The following is a 21,801-nucleotide window of genomic DNA, read 5'->3' on the forward strand; positions in this document are numbered from 1 at the left end:
AGAATTTCTTCAGCACCTTCATCAAATTGCTCATACAGATCAATCCACCTCTCTCTCCCCCTCCGCACCTCCCAGCTGTACATTTGTAAAAGTGGAAAGTCACAGCAGAATGTCACAATTTCGCAGAGCACACCAGAACAGAGAAAAAGCACCCTTTCCCATTCTCCAACAGTAGCAGCAGGTCATCTTAGATTCTCCATTTCCTCACTCCAGACCACTAAAGCAAAAGAGGTGACAGAAAACAAACGCACATCTTTCAGGCATTTGAAGCTATTAGCAGGAGCAATCAGCAAACACAACCTGCAGCACCACTTGAGAATATTTCTGTTTATTAAAGGATCAACAGTACCTTTATACAAAGAAAATTAAAGCAAGCTGCTCAACATTCATATATCCAAAGGGAAAAAGGCACCGTGCCACACCTTTTTGCTGCAGAATATTGAGACAAGCTCAAAGCCATAACAGTGCATTTATACAAAAGAAACCAAACACATTGTAAACACTGGAAACATTAAACAATCAACAGTAAATCCTCCCTTTCCCCACTATAGGACACAGAAGCAAAAGAGGCAGCAGCAGACTAACACACGGCCTCCACGAATTAAACATTCAACAGTACAATGAAGTCACTAGCAATCTGGAAAAGCATTTTATCAACACTGCCAGCAAGTTGCCGAATTGATTCAATCTGTCTCTTACATCCTCCCTTTCCTCACTCCTGGCCATAGAAGAAAAAGAGGCAGCAGAAAACACACACACGGCCTCCTGGCATTAAACATGAGAAAGTCAACAGTACAATAAGGTCACCAACAATCTGCAAAAGCATTTCCTCAACATTTCTTCAAGTCACTCAATCAAATCAACACAACCTCCAGGAATCTGCAGCTCCACCTGTCTCAATCCGCCTCTTTCTTCCCCCTCCCGCAGCTCTCAGCAGTAGACTCTCAACAGTGGAAAACCACATCGGAATGTCAAGCTGTTGCAGAGCACACCAGAAGAAACAGTGTCACTTCCCCTTCTCCAGGACCGATAGCAGATTATCTTACATCCCCCCTTTCCTTACTCCAGGCCAAAAGAGGTGGCAGCAAACAAACACATGGCCTTCAGGCATTTGCATCTACCAGCAGGAGCAATCAGCAAACACACCCTGCAGCAGCACTTGAGAATGTTATTTATTGAACGGTCAGTAGTAACAAAAGATTTGAAAATCAACTATGTAACATTCCACATATCATACTAATCATTAAACAGCAAGGCAATGTCACCATCCCATATTGGTACCAATACAACGCTATATCAACTCATTTTCACAAAAAAACAAACACACTGTAGCAGGTTCCTTATTAGAAATGGAGGATAACCTGAGAATGTCCTGAACTTTGTTGTAGAAATTATATGCCCATCAGTGTGTGACTTGTTCTTCATATCAGTGCCATTCTCCGCCAGGAGCCACAGCTGTGCAGGCCCTCTGACACGGCCCAATCTCACCAGAACCAAATCCACATATTCCACTGGTGCTCAAGGTGCAGTTGACCATCCGTGACTTCAGCGTGTTTAACCCACAGTGATGTGCCAGTTACATGCAGCACTCACCACACCAGCAACAAAAGTATCAGCAATCTGCGAAAGCATTTCTTCAACACTGTCATCAGGTGGTCCATTTGGATCAATGTCGCACACCAGGTCCCACAGCATCTTCTTGCTTCAAGCTGGATTGCCTTTTGGCAAATACGTCCCCCTCATCCCGGTGTTGCAGGGCCCAGGTACCTTCGAAAAAATTGTTCTTCTTTCCGGCTACAGAAAAAGGAAGAAACAGCAACAGCAGCCTCCAGACATTTACAGCCACAAGCAGCAGCAAACACAACCTGCAGCTGTGAAGTTCTCTCACAACTAACAAGACCAATTTCTTGTTAGCAATAGCTTTCAGCTGTGAAGCTAGAGGCTGCTCTCAGTCAAAGGAAGTTAAAGTGACCTTCAGAATAGAAACAAGTGCAGGTCTCTGTCCTGTAGGATTTGGCAGAACAGAGAGGCAGCAACTGTAGTTTCCCCTGTTATGGGTATCCATAATATTTAAAGATGGCTTGAAGCTATCACAGACGAAAGCCTCTTCCCACACCCTCTCCCCCCCCCCCCCCCCCCCCACCACCACCCTTGGCCTAGGGACAACCCTGACCTGGAACAGTTCGGCCCTCCGGCCAAGCCCAACCCCCCTGAGGAGCCCCCCCAGTGCCTCCTTGAACATTGGGGCAGCAGCTCCAGTGCCCTTGAGCTGCATGTTGGAAAACGTAAATGGCTACTCACCTCCTCAGTTCCCCACAGCAGCCATTGCGCCAGCTTCACATTTTTAAAAAGGTGTGTGATTTCTTGCTGGGGAGCTTATTAATTCCCGGAAGGCCGTTGCATTCGACTTCAATCTTGTTAATGAGATGGAAAATAATGTAAATTAGAGTTAATAATATGCTCGTAATATTTGGGTCTAATCTGAAACTCACCATCGGGTGGCCTGGTTAGATAGCAAAATTTTGGCCTTTCCTGCTATTTAACCATGCACCTAGATTTGTGCTGGGTGCAACAGAATGGTTAAATCGCGCCCAATGTGTGCTTTTCTGGCCATCACCCTTCTTTCTCCAAATCTCTCTTTCTCTCTTTCTTCCTTCATTGTGGATCTCTGCCCCTCCAATGTATTTATGTTCCCTGAAATTTTGTTTTTCCTTCTCCCCTGCAGTTACTCCAATTTTTGTTACTCCAGTGATCCAATTTGTCTGTAACGCTACAATCACTCTCTAATAATGGGGCTCAAGAGTACTTTTGTTGGCAATGAATGGGTAAGTCAAGGACATGTGTATCCTGCCATGACAGTGAATGAGATATTGCTTCACCCAAAGCTGTCACTGACTCGTGCTACGACTTGTGCTTCAAGTGACACCAACCACGTTTTAGAGACGGCTATGAAAATAGCGCTTCCCTTCACATTCCTTTCCTTCAATTTGTAGCAATGGGCTCCTCAAAATTGCATCTATCATGTCCTAAATGCTTCTCACACAGCCTGGTGCAGACTGGCTGCCAACTGAACAGAAGTTCACTTGCACAGCATAATTAGCAAAATCTCAGAAACACGTTTACAGAAAAATTGTTGAAGCAAATCAACTGACAGCCCGGTAGCACAGTGGATAGTATTGTGGGTTCACAGCGCCAGGTTCGATACCCCGCTGGGTCACTGTCTGTGCGGAGCCTGCACGTTCTCCCCGTGTTTGCGTGGGTTTCCTCCGGGTACTCCGGTTTCCTCCCACAGTCCAAAGACGTGCAGGTTAGGTGAATTGGCCATGCTAAATTGCCCTTAGTATCCAAAACGTTTAGGAGGGGTTATTGGGTTATGGGGATAGGGTGGAAGTGAGGGCTTAAGTGGGTCGGTGCAGACTCGATGGGCTGAATGGCCTCCTTCTGCACTGTATGTTCTATGTAATCAAGGTCATATTTTAGTGCTCAACTGCAACCTTTTCGGGAATGCAACATGTCAAGTGGCTTCCAGATAATAAAAACCTGTGTTCTTTTGCTTTTAAACAACGGATGTAAAGAATTTTGGGATGCCCTAAGGTATGAAGGAAGTAGTAACAGGACATTTGGTAAGTCAAAATGCAATCTATCAGAGTCAGCATGGTTTTCTGAAGGGTAAACCATGTTTGACTAATTTGCTGGAGGGTGGATAATGGGTGTCCTGTAGATGTAGTGTATCTGGACTTCCAGAAGGCATTTGATAAGGTGCCAGACAAAAGGTTAATATACAAGATAAGATCCCACAGGGCTGGGGTTAATAAATTACCTTGGATAGAGGATTGGCCAACCAACAGAAGGCAGAGAGTGAGGATAAATGGGTCTTTTTCTGGTTGGCAACCTGTAACAAGTGTTGTGTCACAGGATTTGGTCCTCGGGCCCCAGCTATTTACAATCTCTATTAAAGATTTGATGCAGGGATAGATGTGTGACAGCCAGATTTGCAGTGCCACAAAAATAGATGGAAAAACAAGTTGCAATGAGGAAATAAGAAATTTACAAATGAATATTATAGAATCCCTACAGTGCAAAAAGAGGCCATTCGGCCCATTGAGTCTGCACCAGCCCCCTGAAAGAGCTACCAACCCAGGTCCAATCCCCACTCTATCCCTGTAACCCCACCTAACCGTTGGACACTCAGGGGCAATTTAGCATGGCTAATCCACCTAACCTGCACACCTTTGAACTGCGGGAGGAAACTGGAGCACTCGGAGGAAATACAGGCAGACACAGGGAGAATGTGCAAACTCCACACAGACAATCACCCGAAGTTGGAATTGAACCCTGGTATCTGGCGCTGTGAGGCAGCAGTGCTAACCACTGTACCACCATGCCGTATAACTGTGTAAAATATGGATATGCCAGGTGAGTGGGCCAAATTTTGCCAGATGGAATCTAACGTTGAGGCCAGAAGAATAAGAAGGCAACTCATTGGTCCCGATTTTCTGGGCCAGTTCGCCACAGCCACAATTCCCTTAATGGCCGCTAACTCTCACATGAGGACAAAAATGGAATTTACGTAAGCAAGACCATCAAATGCTATATTCCCGGGCCCTCGCTGCTGGTATAATCAGGTTCATGCCCAGTGAGGACGTGAACCTGATTACCACAAATGTAAATTGATGTAAATATGCTAAAACGGCATTAACACCATTACTTCTGGGGTCATCAGATGTTCCCCCCTGCCAGCATGACATCACCCTGGTAGGAATCACTACTGATTTCCAAAAACGGCAACCAGTCATGATTACCATGACAGTGGGTCGGAGGTCAGTATCGCTCCTGGGTGATGAGGAACAAGGCCAGGCAGTAACCTGGCACTGCTCACTGGCATCCTGGAAGTGCCGACCGATGTTGTGGGGGGATGGTCACTGTATTCCCAATGACGCGGGGATACTGAAGCCCCGATGCCAATGATGGTGGGGAAGGAGGGGCTTTACTTTCACTTCGAGGCGCCCTTTAAAAAAGGCATCCCGATCTTTGGAGAGCTGGGCTTGCCGGATCTATAAGGTCCCGCCCCCCCATGGTGCGAAACACCCCCCCCCCCCCCCCCCCCTGTCTTTTTTTGACAGTGTCAGAAATCTGGAATGAAAACCCGTCTCTGTTTCTGGGGAGAAACACACCAATTTTCACTCAGAATCTGACACTTTGCCATTTTATAGGGAAAGTTCCACCCATTATCTAAATGGAGAGAATCTTCAAAATGCTTCAGTGCAGAGGGTTCTGGGTGGCTTCATGCACAAATCGCAGAACCTTTGTATGTAGGTGCAGCAGGTAATAAGGAAATCAAATGGAATTTTTGCATTAATTGCTAGTGGAATAAGGTATAAAAGTGGGGAAGTGCTGTTGCAACTATATAGGGCACAGGTGAGACTGCATTGGGCATACTGCACACAATTTTGGCCCCCTTACTTGAGGGAGGATGCAAATACATTGGAGGCACTTCAGAAAAGGTTCACTAGATTGATTCCAGAAGCGGGATTCTCCGTTGGCGGGATTCTCCATTTTGCCTACCTGGGGATTTCCCGACGGCGGAAATCCGATTGACCGGCTGGTGTAATGGAGAATCCCGCCGGCGGGTTGGGGCCGAAATGTGGCGCGGCGGGGCGGAGAATCCAGCTCTAGGGATGAAGGACTTGCCATATGAAGAGAAACTGAGCAATTTATGCTCAGTTGGGAGTTTAGTTGGTTGAGAGGAAATCTAATTGAGGTATATAAGATGCTAAAGGGGATTGACAGGATAGATGTAAAGTGGATATTTCCTCTTCTTGAACATTCTAGAATGAGAAGCCAGTTTTAAACTCACGAGTCGCAAATTTAAAACAGAAATTAGAAACATTTCTTCACTCAAAGGATTGTGAATCTGTGGAACTCACCAACCTAAAGTGCAGTGGATGCCGGAACACTAAACAAATTTAAGAAAGAGATAGATGGGTTTTTAATTAGTAGCGGGATAAAGGGTTATGGGGAGTGGACAGGAAGATGGCCATGAGGTGGAGATTAGATTAACCATCATCATATTGAATGTTGGTTCAGGTTTGAGGGGCTGAATTACCTACTCCTGCTTCCGATGTTCTTTCTGCATGCTTGATCATCATGGACAAACCAGATCAACCCAACAAGTTGACTGGGAAATCTTTTGGTTTATTAAGTAATGGATTAGATGCCTATATTTTTGCTATATATATACTGTTATGGCCAGGGTTTAGAGAACACCAAAGTACATCATGGAGTTCATCTGACCTACAACTTTTAATAGATTTTGGTTATGGGGAGCACAAGGGCCCACTTTACAGGTGTGATGCAACAGAGATATTAAGTATTTTTAAACAAAACAATTTTTATTCTATGAATCCAGTTAACAATTTATAAACACACAGTAAACAGCTTATCAACTACCAACACAAATACGCCCCCACACCCCAAGATACAGTACTCTATAGGTAACCCTCAGTAACTCTCCTAACAACATCCATAAGCCAAACACCCCTTTTTCCTAAAAAAGAGTAGGTTTGTATTTACATGCCTTCAAGAAACAGATATTACTTTGAAATTATCAAGTGATCTGGAGACATTCTTTATCATACAGGGAGAGAGACCAAAATACACCTTCTTGGTTTAAATGCAGCTCCTCAATTGAAAACCAAAAGTAAAACTCAGAGCCACAAACAGCTCAAAACAAAAATAAAAAGCAGAGCCGGAGCCCAGCCCCACCCACACAATGACATCACTGCAGCCATTTGAGAAGACAAACATTTCTTAAAGTGACATTCGCATGAAACCTCCCCCCAAGAAAAAAAACATCAACTTTAAGATGGTTTCATTTTTCACCTTTTCACTTTCTTTTAAGCAAAATTGACAATAAATATGCCTTTTTGTAAGCAAAAACAAAACATGCAAACATTTATAATAACATAGTCCATTTTAATTCTTCTTCCTCCACCGAACCTGCTTCTCTTCATCAATTCATGACAAAGCATCGGCTATCACGTTTTCTCGTCCTGCCACATGTATTATTTTAAAATAAAATGGCTGTAACAATAAACTCCATCGAAATAGTCTGGCATTGTTATTCCAGAATCGCTCCAAAAACGTCAATGGATTATGATCAGTATATATAATTGTTTCAGACGAATTGCTGGTAATATAAATTTAAAAATGACGTAAAGCCAACACCAAGCTCAAAGCCTCCTTCTCAATCGTTGAATACTTCTTCTGGTGCTTATTTAATTTCTTTGAAAAATAACCAATAGCCCCCCCTAGTCCTTCGTTGTCTTCTTGTAAAAGCACCGCGCCTACACCCACATCACTTGCATCAACAGCCACTTTGAATGGCTTTGTATAATTTGGTGTGGCCAACACAGGAGCAGTAGTTAACACAGCCTTCAAATTCCTGTTGACACTTCTGAAATTAGCTACGCTTTGTTAGCAAGTCCACCAGTAGAGCGACCACACTGCTAAGATTCGGCACAAATTTCCGGTAAATTCCACTCGTGCCAAGAAATCGCATTAGTTCCCGCCGTGTCAAGGGTATTGGAAACTCCCCAATAACTTTTGTTTTCACATCCCGTGGGCCCATTCGACCCTGTCCAATTGTATGGCCAAGAAAAGGGACTTGGGCTTTTCCAAATTCACTTTTGCCTAGGTTTACGACCAAACCCGCCTCCTGAAGTTGATCCAATAACTCCATTAGATGCTTCAAATGTTCTTTCTATGTCTGACTAAAAATTACCACAGTAAGAAGTCTTACACCAGGTTAAAGTCCAACAGGTTTGTTTTGAAATACTATCTTTCAGAGCACTGCTCCTTCCTCAGGTGAATGAATAGGTAGGTTTCAGAAACATATATATAAAGTCAAAGATGCAAGACAATGCTTTGAATGCGAGCATTTGCAGGTAATTAAGTCTATACAGATCCAGAAATAGGTGTTAACCCCAGGTTAAAGAGGTGTGAATTGTCTCAAGCCAGGACAGTTGGTAGGATTTTGCAAGCCCAGGCCTGATGGTGGGGGATGAAGATAATACGACATGAATCCAAGGTCCGGGTTGAGAGAGTGCTAATATGTGAGGAACTTGGTGATAAGTTTCTGCTCAGCGATTTTGCGTTGTCGCGCTTCCTGAAGGCCACCTTGGAGAATGCTTACCTGGAGATTGGAGGCTGAATGTCCTTGACTGCTGAAGTGTTCCCTGACTGGAAGGGAACATTGCTGCCTGGCGATTGTCGCGCGATGTCCGTTCATCCATTGTCGCAGCGTCTGCATGGTCTCGCCAATGTACCATGCTTCGGGACATCCTTTCCTGCAGCGTATGAGTTAGACAAGGTTGGCCGAGTTGCACAGTATGTACTGCGTACCTGGTGGGTGGTGTTTTCATGAGTAATCGTGGTACCCATGTTGATGATCTGGCATATCTTGCAGAGATTGCCATGGCAGGGTTGTGTGGTGTCGTGGTCGCTGTTCTGAAGGCTGGGTCATTTGCTGCAAACAATGGTTTGTTTGAGGTTGCGCAGTTGTGTGTAGGCAAGTAGTGGGGGTGTGGGGATGACCTTGGCAAGATGTTCATCTTCATCGATGACGTGTTGAAGGCTGTGAAGAAGATGTCGTAGTTTCTCCGCCCCGGGGAAGTACTGGACTACGAAGGGTACTCTGTCGGTTATCTCCCGTGTTTGTCTTCTGAGGAGGTCGGTGCGGTTTTTTGCTGTGGCGCGTTGGAACTGTCAATCAATGAATTGAGCACCATATCCCGTTCGTACAAGGGCATTTTTCAGCATCTGTAGGTGTCTGTTACGCTCCTCCTCGTCTGAGCAGATCCTGTGTATATGGAGGGCTTAGCCACAGGGGATGGCTTCTTTTATGTGTTCAGGGTGGAAGATGGACAAGTGGAGCATTGTGAGATTATCCATGGGCTTGCGGTAAAGCGAGGTGCTGAGGTGACCGTCCTTGATGGAGATGAGTGTGTCCAAGAATGCAACCGATTTTGTAGAGTAGTCCACGGTGAGTCTGATGGTGGGATAGAACTTATTGATGTCATCGTGTAGTTGTTTCAGTGATTCTTCGCCGTGGGTCCAGAAAAATAATGTAATCGATGTATCTGGTGTATAACGTCGGTTGAAGGCCCTGAACGGTGAGGAGGTCTTGTTCACACTTCTGCATGAAGATGCAGACGCTGCAACAACGGATAAACGGACATCACACGACAATCGCCAGGCCGGAATGTTTCCTTCCAGTCGGGGAGCACTTCAGCAGTCAAGGGCATTCAGCCTCCAATCTCCAGGTAAGCATTCTCCAAATCGGCTTTCAGGACGCGCGACAACGCAAAATCGCCGAGCAGAAACTTATAGCCAAGTTCCGCACACATGAGTACGGCCTCAACCGGGACCTTGGATTCATGTCGCATTACATTCACCCCCCACCATCTGGCCTGGGTTTGCGAAATTCTACCAACTGTCCTGGCTTGAGACAATTCACACCTCTTTAACCTGGGATTATCCACCTCTCTGGATCTGTAAAGACTTAATTACCTGCAAATGCTCGCATTCAAAGCATTGTCTTGCATCTTTGACTTTGTCTATATATATGTTTCTGGAATAAACCTCTTCATTCACCTGAGGAAGGAGCAGCGCTCCAAAAGCAAGTGATTTGAAACAAACCTGTTGGACTTTACCCTGGTGTTGTAAGGCTTCTTACTGTGCCCACCCCAGTCCAACGCCGGCATCTCCACATCATAAAAAGTACCAGATTATCGATGTACACCGCACAATTGGGTAATTCTTAAAAGACTTTGTTAGTTAAATGTGTCTGGGGCATTTTTCATGCCAAATGCCATAACTTTGAATTGGTATATACCATCTGGAGTCACAAAAGCTGAAATCTCCTTCGCCCTTTCAGATAAAGGTGCCTGCCAGTAACCTTTAAGTAAATCCAGTTTGGAAATAAAAGCTGATTGTCCCACCTTCTCAATGCAATCCTCCAAATGTGGGATCGGATAAGAGTCCATTCCTGTAACTGCAATAACCTTTCTATAGTCCACACACAACCGTTGGGTGCCGTCCTGTTTCTGTACCATCACGATGGGTGAGCTCCATTGGCTGCAGCCCACTTCAATTATGCCATTTTTAAGCATACTTTCAATTTCCTTGTTAACCTGTGCCAATTTTAAAGGGTTAAGTCCATATGGACGTTGTTTAATTGGAACAGCATTTCCCACATATACATCATGTATACCCATTTTAGTACTTTCCAATTTATCTCCACAAACTTGCCCATGTGATATCAATAACTCTTTCAGGTCAGTTTGTTTTTCCTCTGGAAGGTAACTCAACAATTTATCCCAATTTTTAAGAACATCCTTGTTTTCCAATTTAATTCGAGGGATGTAAAATTCAGTCATCTGGATTAGGTTCTTCACTTTGAGTTAGAATCATTAAAACCGCCTCCTTTTGCTCTCATTCCCTTGCAAAGTACCTTTTAAGCATATTCACATGACACACACGGTGAGTTCTCCTTCTATCTGGCGTTCTTACCACATAATTCACCTCATTTAATTTCCTTTCAATCTGATAAGGTCCACAAAACCTTGCTTTTGAATGTTCACCTATCACTGGTAACAATACTACAACGTTATCTCCACTGGCAAAACTACAAGCCTTTGCTTTCTTGTCTGCTACCCATTTCATCACATTTTGTGCAACTTTTAAATGTTTTCTAGCCAATTCACCTGCCCTATTTAATCGTTCCCTAAAATTTGACATGTAATCCAATAATGTAAGTTCTGACTGCTCCCTCACCAATTTTCCTTTAATCAATTTAAGTGGTCCTCTTACCACATGACCAAAAATTAGTTCAAAAGGACTGAATTTGGTTGATTCATTAGTTGCATTTCTAATTGCAAACAGTACTAATGGAATTCCTTTATCCCAATCCTCTGGATAATCTTGACAATAAGCCCTCAACATTGTCTTTAATGTCTGATGCCACCTTTCTGACGCTGATTGTGATTCTGGATGCTACACCGTTGATTTAAATTGTTTTATTCCGAAACTATTTATAACTTCTTTGAATAACCTTGAGGTAAAATTTGATCCTCGATCCGATTGTATTTCTGTGGGTAGTCCATATCTTGTAAAAAATTTAAGTAACTCCTCCACAATCTTTCTAGCTGTAATATTGCATATTGGAATGGCCTCTGGAAATCTACTTGACACATCCATTATAGTTAAAGATATTGATTCCCACTTTCCGTTTTAGGAAGCGATCCTACGCAATCAATTAAGACCCTTGTAAAAGGTTCCTCAAATGCTGGAATGGATATTAAGGGCACTGGTTTTATCACTGCTTGAGGTTTCCCTATCACTTGACATGTGTGACATGAGCGACAAAATGTAACCACATCTTTATGCAATCCAGGCTAATAAAAATGTTTTTTGTATTTTAGCTTGTATTTCTGCTGACCTTTAAAGTTTTCCCAATCTTCTAATTTCCCGCTGATCTTGGCCACTTTGTAAGCCTTCTCTTTCAATTTGACAGCCTCATGTATCTCCTTAGACACCCATGGTAGATTACCTCTTTTCTTACAATTCTTCCTTCTCACTGGAATATACTTTTGTTGAGCACTATGAAAGATTTCTTTGAACGTACTCCACTGCTCCTCAACTGTCCTACCATCAAATATTTGTTTCCAGTCTACTTTAGTGAGGTCCTTCCTCATTCTATCGTAGTCCCCTTTGTTCAAGCATAGGACCCTGGTATTGGATTCTATCATCACACTCTCCATCTGTACACTAAATTCAACCATGCTGTGATCACTCCTCCCAAGAGGATCCCAAATGATGAGGTCATTAATTATTCCTGCCTCATTACACAGGACCAGATCTAGGATAGCTTGCTCTCTCGTCGGTTCCATTACATATTGTTCCAGAAAACTGTCCCGGATACATTCAACGAACTCCTCTTCAAGGCTACCCTGACCGAGCTGATTTGACCAATCTATATGCACATTAAAATCTCCCATGATAACTGCTGTACCCTTTTCACAGGCATTAGTTATCTCTTCATTTACTGCCCGTCCCAGTGTGATGCTATTATTTGGTGGCCTATAGACTACGCCTATCAGTGTCTTTTTCTTCTTAGAATTTCTAATTTCTACCCAAATGGATTCAACCTCATTCTCCATAGAACCTATATCATCCCTCAATGCCACCCTGATGTCGTCCTTGATTATTAGTGCTACTCCACCTCCCTTACATACCTGTCTATCCCTCCAAAACGTCTGGTACCCCTGGATATTTAACTCCCAGTCGTGACTATCCTGCAACCATGTCTCCGTAATGGCTATCAAGTCATATTCATTCGCGATGATTTGTGCCGTTAATTCATCAACTTTGTTACGAATGCTATGAGCATTCAGATAAAGTGCCTTAATGTTGACTTTCTTATCATTATTAGAGAAATTGGACATCATGAGATGTCCTAAATTATCCTTCCTTTTTGCTTCATTCCTAGTCTGCCTTGAACTTAAACCCACCTGCACACATGCTAACCTGCTGCTTATCCTTCCATTTAACTCCCTACTCCCTGTCGCTTTCCCTTCCCCCCGACTCAGAAGTTTAAAGTCCTACTGACCACCCTATTTATCCTTTCCGCTAGAACACTGGTTCCAGATCGGTTCAGGTGGAGCCGTCCCAACGGTACAGATCCCCCCGGTTCCAAAACTGGTGCTAATGCCCCATGAAATGGAATCCCTCTTTCCCACACCAATCCCTTAGCCAAGTGTTTACTTCCCGAACTTTCTTATCCCTATGCCAATTATACACGTGGCTCGGGCAGTAATCCGGAGATTATGACCCTCGAGGGCCTGTTCTTCAATTTCCTTCCTACTGCTTGATAATCCCCAAACAGGTCCTCCACCCTAGCCTTGCCTATGTTGTTAGTCCCAACGCGGACACAACTACTGGATCCTCCCCCTCCCTCTCCAGTATCCTTTCAAGCCGGTCGGAGATGTCCCGCACCCTGGCACCGGGCAGGCAACACACCATGCGGGACTCCCTATCTGGCTTGCAAAGGATACTATCTGCCCCTCTAATTATAGAATCCCCTATAACAACTTCTTGCCTTTTTGCTCCCCCCTCTTGAATGGCCTTTTGCACCATGGTGCCGTGGTCAGCTGGCTCATCCTGTCCACAGCCCTTTTCCTCATCCACACAGGGAGCAAGAATCTCATACCTGTTGGACAAGGTCAAGGGCTGAGGCTCCTGCACTCCTGAATTTCGTATTCAAGCTGCTTTAATTCTTTTTCACGATCAAGTTGCTTAATCTGTAACTGAATTTTTGCCATTTCTAATGAGTTAGACTGTATCTCAGGCAGTTTTAAATGCTCAGCTACCGCCGTAAGTATCTCTTCTTTTCATATGCTGTCAGGTAATGTTAACTGCAATGTTTTTGCAAATCTAAAAGACTTTTTTTAGCCTCAGTTCATAAGGTACTGCGTGTGACCTTCTCCACCCCCAAAAACTTCCGAGCCTCTGAAAGAGCCATTGTCCACAACACACTCCCTACTTAAACTGGTACACCACACCTAAAAAGCAAACGCAAATATGCTCACCCCTCACTGTCTTTATGTTCACTAAGCCAACCCAATCACGAAAGATAGATTTTTTATCCAGGACGAGCCCCCAATTTGTTATAGGCCAGGGTTTAGAGAATACCAAAGTATATCATGGAGTTCACCTGACCTACAACTTTTAATAGATTTTGGTTATGAGGAGCACAAAGGCCCTCTTTGCAGGTGTGATGCAACAGAGATCTTAAGTATTTTAAAACAAAACAATGTTTATTCTACGAATCCAGTTAACATTTTATAAACACACAGTAAACATCTTATCAACTACCAAGGTTAAGCTTCAAGGTTTACAAATACCCCCCCCCCCCAGATACAGTACTCTATAGATAACCCTCAGTAACTCTCCTAACAACATCCATTCGCCAAACACCCCTTTTTCCTACAAAAACAGTAGGTTTGTATTCCTTACAGAAACAGGTATTACTTTGAAATTATCAAGTGATCTGGACACATTCTTTAGCATGTAGAGAGAGAGACCAAAATATACCTTCTTGGTTTGAATGCAGCTCCCCAACTGAAAACCAAAAGTAAAACTCAAAGCCACAAACATCTTTCAGCTCAAAACGAAAGTAAAAAGCAGAGCCAGATTCCAGCCCCACCCACACAATGACATCACTGCAGCCATTTGAGAAGACAAACATTTCTTAAAGTGACATTCCCATGACAATACAATAACTGTCAAAATATAAGCATTATTCTGAAAGTTAAGTTTTTTTTTGTCTGGAACCTAATGTATTTCCAGCTTTGTCATTGAACGACTTGAATCAATAAACCATTTTAATGGTGATTTCACCCCATTACTGAGTAAAGAATGGAAGCATAAGCTTCAAGGTTTACACTGACTGCAGGCAACCAGCATGAGAGACAGAGAGAGACAGAGAGAGAGAGACAGAGATCAATGACTTATCAGGCAGAATGCTATCCCCGCCCAACCTGCAGGTTTCCAGTTTGTGAATTGAACCAACTTCCTCCAAAACTAGTTCCTAAGATTCAATTGGCGCCAAAGGGTCTGGCCTCTTCTCTCCAAACATAAAACCTGGAACACAATGTCCTGCCAAGCAGGCTGCTTCATCTGGTGACTTTTGCTTAATGCCACATTCCGATTATGGTTTCTCGGATCAAAAATAATAAAATAAATGGGAACAAAGGAAATAAACAGGAAGGACTCTTACAATACATTCAAGAGATGTCGGCATCTCTAGCAAGGCTGGCATTTATTCCCCATCCCTAATTGCCCTAAAGCAATTTCTTGAGCTTTTTCTTCTTGAACTTGGTAGTGATTTTAAACTGAATCATTTGCTGGTTCACCTCAGAGGGCAGTTGTTCTTGGACTAAAGCCATTTTCAGCCAGGTTGGGTAAGGATAGCAAGCTTCTTTCCCTAAAGCATACTAGTGAATCAGTTATGTTTTTATCACACTTTTACTGATACCAGGTTTTATTTTCAGAGGAATCCCTCCCTCCTGGAGCCAGTGAAACAAGACCCACTTGGCTGTACTACAATCATAAGGGCAAAGGCTTTCTGCAGAAGTGGGGATACAGCCAAATAAATTCTCTCAACTGTGACTGTTGAGAGACATCCCTAAAGATGAAACATCTCCTATAATGCCCTCTGCTACCAGTACCTGATCATTGGAAAGTCTTCAATTCTTGAGCGCAGCCTACGTAGAACATGGCGAAACAAGAAAAAGAAAGATTTTTTTGAGCAAATGCAATTCAATATGGATCGGCAATGGTGCGATTTAAACTCACAATCTCTAGATTATTAGTCCTGGTCTCTGGATTACAAAATCAGTGACATAAATACCATTCTACCATATCCAATAATATTAATTCTCGTAGTAATGTTTATCATGTGCCTCACCTGACAAAAAGGTCACCAGCCACCATGACGATAAACACAAAATGAGAATTATTCAGAGATCCATTTGCGGCCTCCTTATTTCAATTTGTCATGCAATGTTATATTCACAGCAATATCCGGAGCAGTACTTTGGCTCTCCAGTGGCCTTATTCATGGTGCGTCAAAGGATACTCTGCCTTATGAATAGGCTGCACCTTCAGTTTCCAAAAGCTCTCATAGCCTCTCTACTTCTCGATAAGACACTCATTAAGATGGCACAGTAGCACAGTGGTTAGCACTGTGGCTTCACAGCGCCACGGACCCAGATTCGATTCCCGGCTTTGGTCACTGTCTATGCAGAGTCTGCAAGTTCTCCTCATGTCTGTGTGGATTTCCTTTGGGCGCTCCGGTTTCCTCCCACAAGTCCCAAAAGACGTGCTTGTTAGGTGAATTACACATTCTGAATTGTCCCTCAGTGTACCCGAACCGATGCCATAGTGTGGCGACTTGGGGATTTTCACAATAACTTCATTGCGGTGTTAATGTAAGCCTACTTGTGACACTAATAAATATGATTATTATTAAAACCCATCTCTTTGAACAAGTATTTGGTCATCTGATCTACTCCCTCATGTGGTTCAGTGTCAAATGTTGTTCGATAATGTGTGTAAAGACATCATTATTACATCAAAGGTGGGCAATATAAATTCAAGCTGTTTTATCAAAAATCAACAGTGGGCAAAATGTAACGGGGAATTTACTGCATGAAGTATGTGTGGAAGTAAGTGTGATGGTTACAGAAATGTGCACTGTATGCCAAACGTTTAATATTACAGATATTTAAATTAGGTCAAAGTTATAGTATATTTTCTTCAATAGCTGACAGAGTAACTGCTGCATTACGTATCACTGAGAAGGAAAATTCCAGTTTGTAACTGAGTTCAGACCAAGTTAGCTGATGGAAACCTGAGCTGGCTGTGTTCACCACAATTCATCCAGTGTCTTTTAGTTCAGGAAAAGAAACTGATCAGCTCTAGCTAGCTATTCAGTAACTCTTTCTGCACAGAGGATTTTGGTAATGATGGGATTGTGATGCACCCCATAGCAGAATAATCAACAGACACCTACTGTCCAAGATAATACATGAAAAGTAACCATATGAGTAATGTATCTGAGGCCTGTGAGTGGCAGTATCCCAGCATATGTCATAATCTTGCAGCAAATGGACCTCACTAATACTCAGAATTTATCCTATGATGAAGATGGGTCATAAAGGCCAGGAAGGTCGCTAGTCTGCATTAAATTATTTGATTTCATCCAGGTTAGTGGTAAGAATGGTATAATTGAGAATGAGAAAGGTAAATGGGACTATCATTGGCTGATTGTTACCCATTAACCTCTGCAGCAATTGCAATTGTGTTGACAGGATTGGACTGGATAGGAGATCCTTTCTCATGTGGGAGGATACAAAGGTATTGGAGAGAGTACAGAAGAGAACTGTTCCAGAGATGGGAAACTTCAGGTATGAGGACAGATTGGAGAGGTTGGGACTAGTATCCTTGGAGATGAGAAGGCGAAGAGGAGATTTGACAGAGGTATTAAAAATCAGCAAGAGGTCTGGACAGAGTAAATAGGGAGAAAGTGTTTCCACTCTTGAAAGGATTGAGAACGAGAGCACACAGATTTTAAATAATTGGCAAAAGAAGCAAAAGCAACCAGGAAAACCTTTTTCACACAGCAAGTGGTTGGGGCCTGGTGGAGGCAGGCTCAATCGAGGCATCTGAAAGCCGAATTAGATGATTATTTGAAAACAAAGAATCTGCAGGGTTTATGGGGAGAGGGCAGGAGAGTGGCACTGGGTGAATTGCTCATTCACAGAGCCAGCACTGTCACAATTGTGTGACTCTTTGCAGACAATTGTTTAGTGACACAGAGTCATCCTCTGCTGCACAATGGATAGTTCCGTTATTGAACTTGACCAAGATGAAACTACTATTTTCTGTCATTCATCCATTTCCCGGTGCTGTGCCAGTCACACCCCATGTACACGCTGGAGTAATAGTTCACATGCGCCAATAATCGAGGCTGCATAAATTAAACAAACTGCATTATTATCGGATAGTTTGAAATAGTTATATCCTCACTTCTCCCCATTTCCAGTCACTTGGATGCCCCACTGCCATTCGGGCACTGACAGATCAAAGTAGTCTGGACCCGGCTGCAATCGATTTCACTGCATAACCGTCAAGCCCAGTTGCAGATTGTGCAATGTTCCTTGTATCTTCAGGCTGTTATCTGCTCAGCTCATCCAGCAGGACAAACCGATCTGAATGTCAACAGCCAAGAGCGGAGTGTTTGATTTCATTTAATCCGTTTGGAAATGTGCCGTTGTTGGTGATTCCGGCGGTGAAATATTAACTCCGATCAGAACTAGAGCAAAATAAAAAGCTATTTCCCCTCGAGCAGGTATGAAGGAGATGGCAGCGGGAGGGGGGATAGTTACAAATTCAACGTACAAACCTGAGAGTTGAAAGTAGCAGGGGAATTAGAGCTTTAACGGAAGCTGGCTCTGGGACTCCGCACCATGAAATCTATTGGGGTCTCTGGTGACAGAAACAGAAATCTATCTGGAGTGCTGTGAAATTGAAGAAGCTGAACGCACCGTGCCGAGGGCGTGGGGGGGGGGGGGGGGGGGGGGCAGGGATGCAAAACTTTCTTTCTATGCGTCCAATAATTTCAAGAACGCAACTTTGAAGGGATGATATTGAAAATAGCTGTTCCACAAACTCATGCCAATGCAGCCCCTTGCAGAGTTGCTGTGCTTGTTGCCTGAGGTACAGAAGCCACACAATCCACTTTACACGCCAGTGCTAATTCAGCTAATATTGGTCTAATATTGACCATGATGAAAAATGGCCAACCAAACAGTTAAAGCTTCTTCACGTGAGTTACTCATTTCCAAATTACTGTTTTTGCAGAACCGTGCAATGTCCAGTTTCTGCATTCACATATAGGGAAAGCCGGTTATATCACATTGCGATCAGTGCTGCTGCACTTTATACAATTGTAATTTAGAGCTGCAGTATCTATTTTGTTTAGTTTCCCTCCCAGCAATGCAGCGTTTCCTCAGCGAATCCCATTTAATAACATTTATCAAATTCCACAATTGCGGACTCGGCAGCGGATGGCGTCCCCACAAATCGGAGCTTTGGGCACCCCCCCCCCCCCGTACCTGCAATAAAGTGTCGAAGCAAAATCACTCCCAGCTCATCCAAAGCCATCAGAAAATTAAAGATCAGCAACTGCGGACGCCTTCACCCCGTAACTAAAGGAGCAACAGGCAGTTCCTTCCTTACCGGGGGGGGGGGGGGGGGGGGCTAAGGAAGCTGCCCACCGCTCTCAGGGTTCCTCCTCAGTTCAGTCTCCTCGCATCGTCTGTCTCACCCGCGCGGAAATGAAAGCACCATTTGCATCTGTAAGGAAGCAAATCCCCAGTCGTCACGTTTCTGCTGGCTGGGGTGAATGAAGAAAGCACAGCTCCTCTCCATGGGCACACCTCGCGATGACATCTGCGGGAGGCTGGGCTCCTGGGGGGAGAGAGGGCTGTTTGAAACCTCAACTTGGAGAGAAAAGGCTGCGGGCTCCGTGCTGTCAGCGGCTGCTCCATGTCTCACAGCAGGGGGGGGGGGGGGGGGGGAGTTCACCTTAAAACAACATGCAGCACAGTGTACGCTGACCACCCTTAAAGCTGCCATGAAAACATAACAAATCACTCTCCGGGCACGGCTTCGGCAAACTCGAGGTGTGACTGAATAGTCCAGCTGAAATATCTGTGAAGGAAACATTTCCTTGAAAAGCGCTTTAACTTGGACTCGTACCCATCGCCGGCAAAGGCGGGAATGGTTTCAGTAAAAGGAAGCCTTGAAACATTTGCTAACATTCTCGCTGGTTGGTGCAGGCGGCCTGCCGCCCAGGATTCCACCCCCCACTCTCGGCGCTGGCTTTATGTTCCAATCCCCTCTCCAGTTATTACCTGTGGCTGCAAAAAGTCTCTTACATAAGTGAGATTTTTTGATGAGGCTGGTTGTGAATGATTGTGAGGAAAGAACAATCGGAGATGACTCCGTTTTTAGCCACAAACTGGATTGGAAGGTGCGCCAGCAGGACGGGGCTGGGATGGGAGGTCTCGTGGGTCGGGAGTGGGTTATGTGCAGGGCATCGTGCGACAGGCTGCGGGTGAGGCCCTGGGGGGAGGGTGGGAGTTTGGCCCTGAAAGTGGGAGATGGGGGTGGATGTAGATAAAGCTCTGTCTTTGGGGGAAGGGAGATGGGGCCCTGTGATTGTGTCGGGCATATGAGACCCTGTGGGTAGGGCTTTGGGGGTCCTTTGGGTGAGGTGGGGATGGAGGCAGGGCTTTGTGAGTTGGGGTGGGGTTATGGGCAGGGCATTGTTTGACAGGGTGAGGCTGGGGGTGCGATCAGGGAATGGGGGCAAAAGACCCTGTGGCTGGGGGATAGGCCCTGTGAGCAGGCCCAGGGTCCCTATTGTTGCCCATGTGCCCAGGAGTGGACGGGGCCCTGTGACAGAGGCCGAGCCAAAGATGGGGTCTTTGTGACGAGCTGGTGTTGGGTAGAAGAATTGGGTTGTGTGGGGGTGTGGTGCCCTGTGATGGGAAGGGGGGGGGGGGGGGGGGGGAGACGGCACGGTCACGCTGCCTGACAGAGTCAGGAAGCAGGAGGCACCTATCAGATGCCAGGAGATGAGGCATCTCTGTCAGAGTACCCTTCGTCGTCCAGTACTTTCCTGGGGCGGAGAAACTACGACATCTTCTTCGCAGCCTCCAACACATCATCAGCGAGGATGGACATCTTGCCAAGGTCATCCCCACACCCCCACTACTGGCCTTCAAACAACCGCGCAACCTCAAACAAACCATTGTTTGCAGCAAATTACCCAGCCTTCAGAACAGCAACCACAACACCACAAAACCCTGCCAGGGTAATCTCTGCAAGACATGCCAGATCATCGACATGGACACCACCATTACACGTGGAAACACCACCCACCAGGTACGCGGCGCATACTCGTGCGACTCGACCAATGTAGTCTACCTCATACGCTGCAGGAAAGGATGTCCCGAAGCGTGGTACATTGGCGAGACCATGCAGACACTGCGACAACGAATAAACGGGCATCGTGCGACTATCAACAGGCAGGACTGTTCCCTTCCAGTTGGGGAACACTTCAGCAGTCAAGGACATTCAGCCTCTGATCTCCGGGTCAGCATTCTACAAGGAGGCCTTCAGGAGACGCGACAACGCAAAATTGCTGAGCAAAAACTTATAGCTAAGTTCCGCACGCATGAATGCGGACTCAACCGGGATCTGGGATTCATGTCGCATTACATTCGGCCCCCACCAACAAGCCTGGACTTGCAGAGGCCTACCGACTGAACTGGCTTGGGACAATTCACACCTCTTTAACCTGGAGTTACCTCTCTCTCTGCATCTTTGATGATTTGATTGCCTGCAGGTGCTCGCATTCCGGGGCATCTCTGACTGTGTCTATATAAACATTTCTGGAACAAGCCTTTCCATTCACCTGAAGAAGGAGCCGTGCTCCGAAAGCTCGTGTTTGAAACAAACCTGTTGGACTTTAACCTGGTGTTGTAAGACTTCTTACTGTGCTCACCCCAGTCCAACGCCGGCATCTCCACATCATCAGTAAGAACAAAGACAGAGCATAAGATAGGAATGGCAAGCTAAAGGAATGCAACAAGAAGACCAGCAATCCTTCCCCGCCAAGCCCCCAGTGAAGAAAACATGACAAAGGAGATTTGGGGTGACAGGGTGAAGGAAAAGATACTGCAGCAAGCACAAACACTGTGCGCTGAGGGTCCTCCTCAGTAGACAGAGTCAATGGAAGAGGAGTCGGCAGAGGGGGAAATCTGATGTGTGGTAAATGCTTAAGAGGAAAACTGCAAAGTAGAAGACCCAAAAAGGGAACAAACCAACCACACTAGTGGGAAGAGGTGGCTTATGTCCGAAACGGTTCTCAGCAGATGAGGAAAGACAAGATGACACCAACAAGAGAAATGGCAAAGCACGAAGGAGCTAGAGGAGGGGACCCCCCCACCACCACCACAACGAGCTCTCAAATACTGAAAACAGTGAAGGGCACAGCTGACCCCAGCACTGGGAAGCCAGGAATAGTGAAGAGTCCAAACCCAGGAAACCAGGAGTAGTGAAACAGCCAGCACATCCCAGCTCTGGGAAGCCAAGGGTAATGAAGCA

General features: G+C 44.9%; 1 protein-coding gene across 4 annotated transcripts in view; it reads right to left on the minus strand.

Moving 5' to 3' along the window:
• The window catches only part of LOC119966105 (leucine-rich repeat-containing protein 3B-like), a 152,966-nt gene that overhangs the window by 77,205 nt on the left and 53,960 nt on the right, over window positions 1-21,801 (minus strand). The window contains exons 1-2 of one of the 4 annotated variants that reach the window (XM_038797324.1): window positions 18,741-18,830; window positions 2,302-2,414 (exon numbers count right to left, since the gene is read on the minus strand). The exons of 1 other annotated variant lie outside the window; for it this stretch is intronic. The gene's annotated coding sequence lies outside the window, so the exon portion shown is untranslated. Of the gene's footprint in view, window positions 1-2,301; window positions 2,415-15,290; window positions 15,327-18,740; window positions 18,872-21,801 lie in introns of those variants that run through there. 2 more of the 4 variants (XM_038797320.1, XM_038797322.1) reach the window with 2 other exon arrangements.

The sequence above is a fragment of the Scyliorhinus canicula genome, chromosome 5, assembly GCF_902713615.1.
Source record: "Scyliorhinus canicula chromosome 5, sScyCan1.1, whole genome shotgun sequence".
NCBI classification, from domain to species: Eukaryota; Metazoa; Chordata; class Chondrichthyes; order Carcharhiniformes; family Scyliorhinidae; genus Scyliorhinus; species Scyliorhinus canicula.